General features: G+C 48.9%; 1 protein-coding gene across 1 annotated transcript in view; it reads left to right on the forward strand.

The window, feature by feature from the left end:
* Positions 1–7,770, forward strand: part of epha3 (eph receptor A3) — a gene marked incomplete at both ends in the record, with an annotated part of 80,144 nt that overhangs the window by 21,429 nt on the left and 50,945 nt on the right. The gene's annotated exons all lie outside the window — the stretch shown is intronic.

Here is a 7,770-nt window from a genome sequence, read left to right on the forward strand (position 1 = left end):
CTGGCATTTAGCCTCTCTGTCAGTGGGCTGGAGAGGGCTGGGACTGGGGGGGTATGACCTCAGTCCTGGAGGTCACCGTGTGGTGTCTGAGTGAGTAGGACCTGTGGCTATGTGACTGTGTATTGGTGTGTTTGTCAGGAGCTGGTGTTAGTCCTTGGGGTTTAAGGTAAAATGTTACCCAGTAGATGACATCATCTGAGAGGGTAACAGTTTGATACCTGAGCAGGAGAGACGGTTGTCCTCACCTCATTCACCCTATTCAACCTTTACCCCCATAAACACACGCACGCACGCACGCACGCACGCACGCACACACACACACACACACACACACACACACACACACACACACACACACACACACACACACACACACACACACACACACATACTTTATTCATAGGACCCCTGTCATTCCCAGTCTTTTTTTTTATCTTGGAATTACTGTTCTTAAAAAGCTAGGTCAACACCCAGATGGAAGTAATCAGACATCCTGTGAGTCTGTGTGTGTGAGTGTGTGTGTATATTGCAAGCATGTGTGTGTGTGGTTTGTCTATCAGCCTCAGTCACACAGCGACAGTCTCTGGTTCTCCTCTCCTGACCCGCAGTCTTCTCCACATAAAGCCCTAGCCATGACATTTTCCATGGCTAGATTTCGCAGGATGAGAAGATTCCGTCGTAAGGCTTCGATCACAGCAGTAGCTTTTTTACAACTCAGAGGTCCATGTGGTCAAGCCTCCGAGCACATAAAGACAAATCTTCTGACATACAAAACCCAGTCTGGGGAAACTCTCCAGCGTGGAGTGCAGGGAGATGGATAGAGGGATGGATTGATGCTGATCTGAGTAAAATCAATAGCTCCCCTCCAGCCATTCCTGTTTTATTTAGACAGTGTTGTTGACTAGAAACAGTTCAGATACCCCCCCCCCCCCCCCCTCCACTATTGTAGACTATTGTAGAGTGTATACAGTGTATACTCAGCTGTGGTTGTGAGAGAGCAAGTGAGAGAGATAAATATGCAATGTGTGTTTTGAGACAATATTCCATTGGGCCCGATGTTGTTTGTGCAATGTGTTTTTTGGGCGTACTTCCATCTGTATTTCCCTCCCTTACCCTCCACCCCCCCGCCCTCCACACACACACACATCCACATCCACACACACATACCAACAAACCCCCACAGTGATATTTGACTTTTGAGAATCCCATAACCCTGCTCTACAGAACCAAACTAATTAAAGCGTAGAAGAGCCCACAGCAATAACACTGTCTGCAGCCTACAGTTACTGGGGGTGTGAGGGTGGGGGAGGGAGGGGGGAGGGGGTGTGTTTGTGTCGGGGGGGAGGATTGGGGGGGGGGGATTCTTGTGGGGAGAGAGAGGCAGTCTAAATAACAGGGAGGGTTCAGATCACCAACACAGAGGTTTTTATTAAAGATGCCATTCAACCAGCCTGGAACCCAGGAATCACTCACTGGGAGAGAGGAAACAGAACAATTATCCCCGGACAACACCACTAGTGTGTGTGTGTGTGTGTGTGTGTGTGTGTGTGTGTGTGTGTGTGTGTGTGTGTGTCTGTGTGTGTGTGTGTGTGTGTCTGTGTGTGTGTGTGTGTGTGTGTGTGTGTGTTTGTGTGTGTGTGAGCGAGAGAGCCGGCCCCTGCCCCCTGCCCCAGCAGTGTGTGGGCCCATGCCCCAGTGCTGTGGCTGGGTTCTGGGCCTCCTCCGCCAGAGGAGGGCCCATTCAGCTCAATAAAGCCTATTTGCTTTTCCTTTATGGACCTTCCAGAGGAGGCCGGGGTTTAGCTCTGAACCAGCCCTCAGTGCTGCTCACTTCAAAGCCGGTAACCACAGGCCCAGGAATGCAGCCCTTCTGCCCCCGGGCCAATCCCTGACGAGGGGAGTCCGGGATGGAGGGGTGGAGGGTGGATGGGGTGTTTATTTGGGAGGGACCCCCAGCAGAGGGTGGGGCGCGGGTGGAGTGTTTGTGTGCGTGTGTGTGTTGTGTGTGTTGTGTGCGTGCGTGTGTGTGTGTGTATGTGTATGTGTGTGTGTGTGTGTGTGTGTTGTGTGTGTTGTGTGTTGTGTGTGTGTGTGTGTGTGTGTGCGTGTGTGTGTGTGCGTGTGTGTGTGTGTTGTGTGTGTAAGAGGAGCAGAGGGGGGTGTGACGGTGATGGATGAGAGCGGTGTTGCACTGACAGCGGGACAGGCACTCTCTGACAGACACAGTTGTAGGGGGAGGCAGTGTGAGTCCAGGGGGGAGGGAGGGAGGGAGACAAGGGGAGACAGGGGTGACACCAGGGGGAAGGGGATAGGCAGGGGGGGGATACAGGGGGACAGGACCCTTCTGACAGACAGAGAAAAGGGGGAGACGTACTGTATATAAAGAGAGGGGCAGGCAGGATGTAGGAGGGATGATGCCTCTCTGACTTGGCCCAGCACTTAAAGAGGGAGAGATGGAGGGGGGGCGGGGGGGGACTCTGGACTCTGGAGGTTTCTCTGACTCTGAATGTTTGTTCTGTGATTTTTGACAGCACTGTTATTAATTATGATTCCTCATTATGTATTGCTCCACTGAGGTTGCCTTTGTATTGCTTTCACATATTTTACGATGGGACGGATATTTGTGGTTGCACTGACATTATTCCCGTTATGAATGTGTGTGTGTGTGTGTGTGTGTGTGTGTGTGTGTGTGTGCGTGCGTGTTTGTGTGTGTGCTGTGTGTCCTTGACCTTGGTTAGTTTCCTCCATCTTAATCAGGTCTGTATGCTTCAGCTCTCCACTGGGATCTACTGTGTGTGCGTGTGTGTGTGTGTGTGTGTGTGTGTGTGTGTGTGTGTGGGAGAGAGAGAGACAGGCCTGTCGATGTACATGGGTCATTACTGAACCCGACGAGAGGTGAGGAGAGGCAGATTGAATGCCTGCCACGGCAGAAATAACCCCAGCCAGTCGTAAACAAAGAGTTCCTCAGAATAAACAATCACTATGAATAGAAGATTCTGCCTCGGTGCAAGTGTGGTGTGTGAGGGAGAGTGGCGCCCGCCCTGAACCAGAAACCCTTCACTTCCTTGTCCTTCACAGTCAGTTCTGTGAACGGAGCCAGTGTCGCCCCCCACTCTTCCTACAGGGACGCACAGTACATGGACTCTCACTCCACTCCCGACGACATGCATCCTTGGGTTCCACCGGTTCTCTCGCTGAAGGAGACAGAAAGGAAAGGTCTTCTCTCGTTTATTTCCTGCTCCAACCGTTTCTTCTGAAATTCCATGCCGCCGCGACATTTTCCTCCTCGTCTTCTCTGATTCTGTGTGTGTGTGTGTGTGTGTGTGTGCTTGTGCTTGTGTGTGTGTGTCTCTGTGTGCGCGTGCGCGCGAGTGAGCTGATTAAAGTCTGTCAGACCTCAGTGATCAGGCCTTTCGCCGGCGCTCCGGTGTGAATGCCAAAGACAACAGAGCATGGCCAGAGCAGCCGAGCGTGGAGACCACACCGGCCAACCTGAGAGGCCCGGAGAAGACCGCAGCACCGGCCCGCCCGCCCGCACACACAGTACCCTAACCCAGAGCCAAGCTCCCTAACAACTAATGAGAGACAACTATAAAAAAGGAAAAGGAAAAAAAAAAGGGTCATAATTCAGATTCTACGGTATTTCCCTCTGTTTCTTTCTACCGCACCGACTCTAGGCTGGAGTGCTCCTGCAGAGGGATGTCGTACTGCTTTGAGTTCTACTGCTTGATAGTGCTTCGAAAAGGCTTCGTCCCGTTCCTATTCAGTCCCCCCCCCCCCTCTCTGCCTGTTGAATTGCAGTGATATGCTGCTTTCAGGTTTATTGTGATGCTCTTACAGAGCTTCACAGCCCTGCCCCAGGGACTCCAACCCCACTACTGACCCTGAAATCTATTCCCTGTCGCTTTCGTTCGCTCTCGCTCTCTCTCGCTCTCTCTCTCTCTCTCTCTCCCTCTCTCTCCCTCTCTCTCTCTCTCTCTCTCTCTCTCTCTCTCTCTCTCTCTCCCTCTCTCTCTCTCTCCCTCTCCCTCTCCCTCTCTCTGTCTCTCTCTCTCCCTCTCTCTGTCTCTCAGTCTCTCTGTCTCTCGGACTTTCTGTCTATGGGGCAGTGTGTGCCGGCTGTGAAGTGTCTGGCACTTAAAGAGGGACAAAGGAGCCAACCTTTAAAGGTTGAGATGCAGCATAGATGAGCACTGACCTTTAGAGGAGACTGTATGTTAGATGGTTCTCAACACACAGACGCACACGCACACGTGCACACGCGCACACGCACGCACACACACACACACACACACACACACACACACACACACACACACACACACACACATACACATACACACACTGTATGCTGAGGGTAAGACAAAGGGTGAAGGGGCAGACACGGAGAACCAAATGGCAGGCTGGGGCGTCCAACAAGATGAATCCTCTCATCAGCCAGACGCGTGTGTAACCTCTACTTCTTCATTTCCATTTTCCAACCCTGTTCAAGTCCATGGCTGGAGGCATTTGTCAAGGTGAGGGAACCGTAGCCCACACACAGTGATCCATCCAACACTTGGTCTCTATTTTCCACTTCGCTACTCATTTGATATCATGTGGTAGACCTTCTCAGAACCCGTCCTGTTTGGCTTCCCCATAAACCTACTCTAGTGTCCACTAGTCTGCCCAGTGTGAGATTCATCTGAATTAGATATGGTTGAATAATTTGTGATGTATTCCTTTGTATTCAGCCAGTGTGTGTGCGTGTGTGTGTGTGTGTGTGTGTGTGTGTGTCTCATTCTTCCCATCTCCCCTGTATTGCCCTGTGGAATGTGTGTGTGTGTGTGTGTGTGTGTGTGTGTGTGTGTGTGTGTGTGTGTGTGTGTGTGTGTGTGTGTGTGCGTGTGCGTGTGTGAGTGCGTGTATGTGTGCGTCTGTGCGTGCTTGCCTGTTTCATATCCTATTTCATGTGTAATGGGACATATCAGTGACAGGGTAATTGGGGTAGGTGGTATTGACGACTAGCAGCAGTAACGAGGGTGCTCCAATTAATCCATTGATTTACATTTAAATAGATCCTAAAAGGTTTCTCCCTGTAACTGTCGTCTGCATGTACTTACCATGCTAATATCGGACTGACTGATGCACACATTTCTGGAAGCTAGCTCTGCATATCATTATCACCAAAATAAGGTGTTAATTGCAATTTCATACATTAATCATGGCGGCATGCTCGTTTTGATTGCAACGGATGTTTTATTCGGTTGAAATTCTACCGAATCATCTGCCAGTTTCTCCTTATGTCTGCTGTCTGCTCTGGGTGGCTTCGTTGTATCCTGATGATAAGGCTTGTGTGTGTGTGTGTGTGTGTGTGTGTGTGTGTGTGTGTGTGTATGTGTGTGTGTGTGTGTGTGTGTGTGTGCGCGTGTGTATGTCCTCGATGAGGACATTGTCATATTCACAACCAAGGCCAGATTACAAGTCCTTCCTACCAGACTCAACCTCTCTATTTGGTTTCCCTCCACTCAGGTTCCTCATTGCTTGCACCACACCACAGAACAGGTTACAGAAACACTTTCACATATCTTGAATGGCTGTTATGTTTACAAAGGAATGTATATAGCACGTCATGACAGAATTGTGAGCCTAATAGTAAAGGACATATCACTCCACTTCCCAGTTACAGTGAAAATGTATACACATGCTTGTGTCAATGCATCCATGTTCAATTTCTGTAATGACCAATGTCACTTTTCACAGTTGTCTGCTAACACACCAGATGTTGTTGTTGTTAATGAAGAGTCCAGAGAGGTGTCTGTATTAGAGGTAGCATGCACCTTTGATATAAGCCTAGAGGAAGCCTTCATGACTAAGGTCATGAAATACCAGCAGCTTGTAGACACCATCTCAGAGCTAGGCTATAGGTGTACGCTATTAGTCTTTATATTTGGCAGTCTTGGACATGTGCACAGATTGGTTGTCAGAGGACTACGTCTACTGGGAATGTCCAAGGGAGAAGCAAAAAGGCTCAGCAAGTATTGCTCTGTCTCTGCGATTATTGGTAGCCGCCAAATATGGCGGAGACGGTGTTACTTGTACCCGTGAGTCTTGTCCTGTTGTATGTGAAAGACATTGTCCATGTCTGTTTGTGAATGCGTCCCATCTGTGCCTTCAGTATTTGTGTCCTTGTATACTTGTTTCTATGTGGACAGAAATAAATGATTAAAAATTGTATGTGTGTATGTATGTACGTATGTGTGTTTGTGTGTGTGTGTGTATGTATGTGTGTGTGTGTGTGTGTGTGTGTGTGTGTGTGTGTGTGTGTGTGTGTGTGTGTGTGTGTGTGTGTGGGGCGGGAGAGGGTGGGGGGGTTAGGGTGTGTTTGTATGTTTTTATGTTTGTCTGTGTTTTCTTTCTGTCTGCCTATGTCTGTGTGTATATGTGTGTGATTGATAAGGTATTCTGTATACTGTATATGTGTTTTACTCACTTTGTATTTACATGCAGAGCACTTTGTTGCATACAATACCCAGGATTAAGGTCAGCTCCGTAGGAGGCCACTAGCTACTAATCCTGAAGAGATGTTGTTGTGACCTGCTGAATAATGCTCCCCTAAAAGCCTCAGAACAATACACTGATGGCGCTTTCATGCTGGTGATCAATGGTAATTATGGCCAATACCATTTACAAGAGACGCACAGTAAATTGTCTCCAGGTGTATGAAGAATAGGCTCTCCTTTTCCTCATCTCTGTAATTGAGCTAATTATGATGATGCTTCAGTGCGTGGGGGAGAGAGACTGGTGTGTGGGATTAGTCAGTGCCATTCCTGGGCCAGGAATACTTCAAATGTAGCTAAAGCAGAGGGCATCCAAAGCCAACATTTCTTCTAAGTGAGATGTGCCGTGTCGTATAATGATGCCATCTATCACCCTTTCTCTCTCTCTCTCTCTCTCTCTCTCTCTCTCTCTCTCTTTCGCTCCCTCCATCCCTCCATTCTTCCGTCTCGCGCCACTTCTCCATCAGCCTCAGTGGTCCCATTAATTTAGGGAGTCTATTTATGGCCCTATAAAAAACAATAAGGAAGAGGGGGGAACCGTTTCGCTGGCACGAGAGCAGCCGTTGTGGGAAAGAAGGGATAGGTTTCCGTGCAACACGAAACATTCCATACCTCCCCTATTGAGAAAGAACATTCTGATTTTCCTATTTTGAAAAAAAATCACAGTAATTATACCATCATTCTAATGTATTCTAATAATACTGATGTTCTGCCATTGGAATATGGTGCAGTTTTGTGTTGAACTGTGAAATCTTGGGCCAAAGAAGAACTGTAAAAACACTATCTTGCTCTTGGTCTGTGTCCCCTCTCACTGTTGGGGTTCTCCTAGGTTAATATAGAACAAGGTGGAACACACTCCTGTCGTCCATTGAACAGGGGAACCGACAGGATAGCTTTACCAGTGTACTCTGTAACCTGTGTAACCTCCCCTGGGAGGGGTCTTATATGAGGCCTAGCACTCTGCGTTCTCCGACACGCTGCTATGGTTCTTTGGTTCATGGTTCCCTGTTTTCTCCTTCAATGGGAGGCTTCTCACGGTTGATTGTCCAACGGGCCGGCTTTGGATAACGGGCCGGCTTTGTGTGTGTGTGTGTGTGTGTGTGTGTGTGTGTGTGTGTGTATGTGTCAGTGTGTGTGTGTTTGTCAGTGTGTGTGTGTGTGTGCGTCTGTGTGCGTGCGCGTGAGTTTGTGTGTGTATATGTGATTGTGTGTGTGTGTGTGTGTGTGTGTG

The sequence above is a fragment of the Nansenia antarctica genome, assembly GCF_963989245.1.
Source record: "Nansenia antarctica genome assembly, chromosome: 7".
NCBI classification, from domain to species: domain Eukaryota; kingdom Metazoa; phylum Chordata; class Actinopteri; order Argentiniformes; family Microstomatidae; genus Nansenia; species Nansenia antarctica.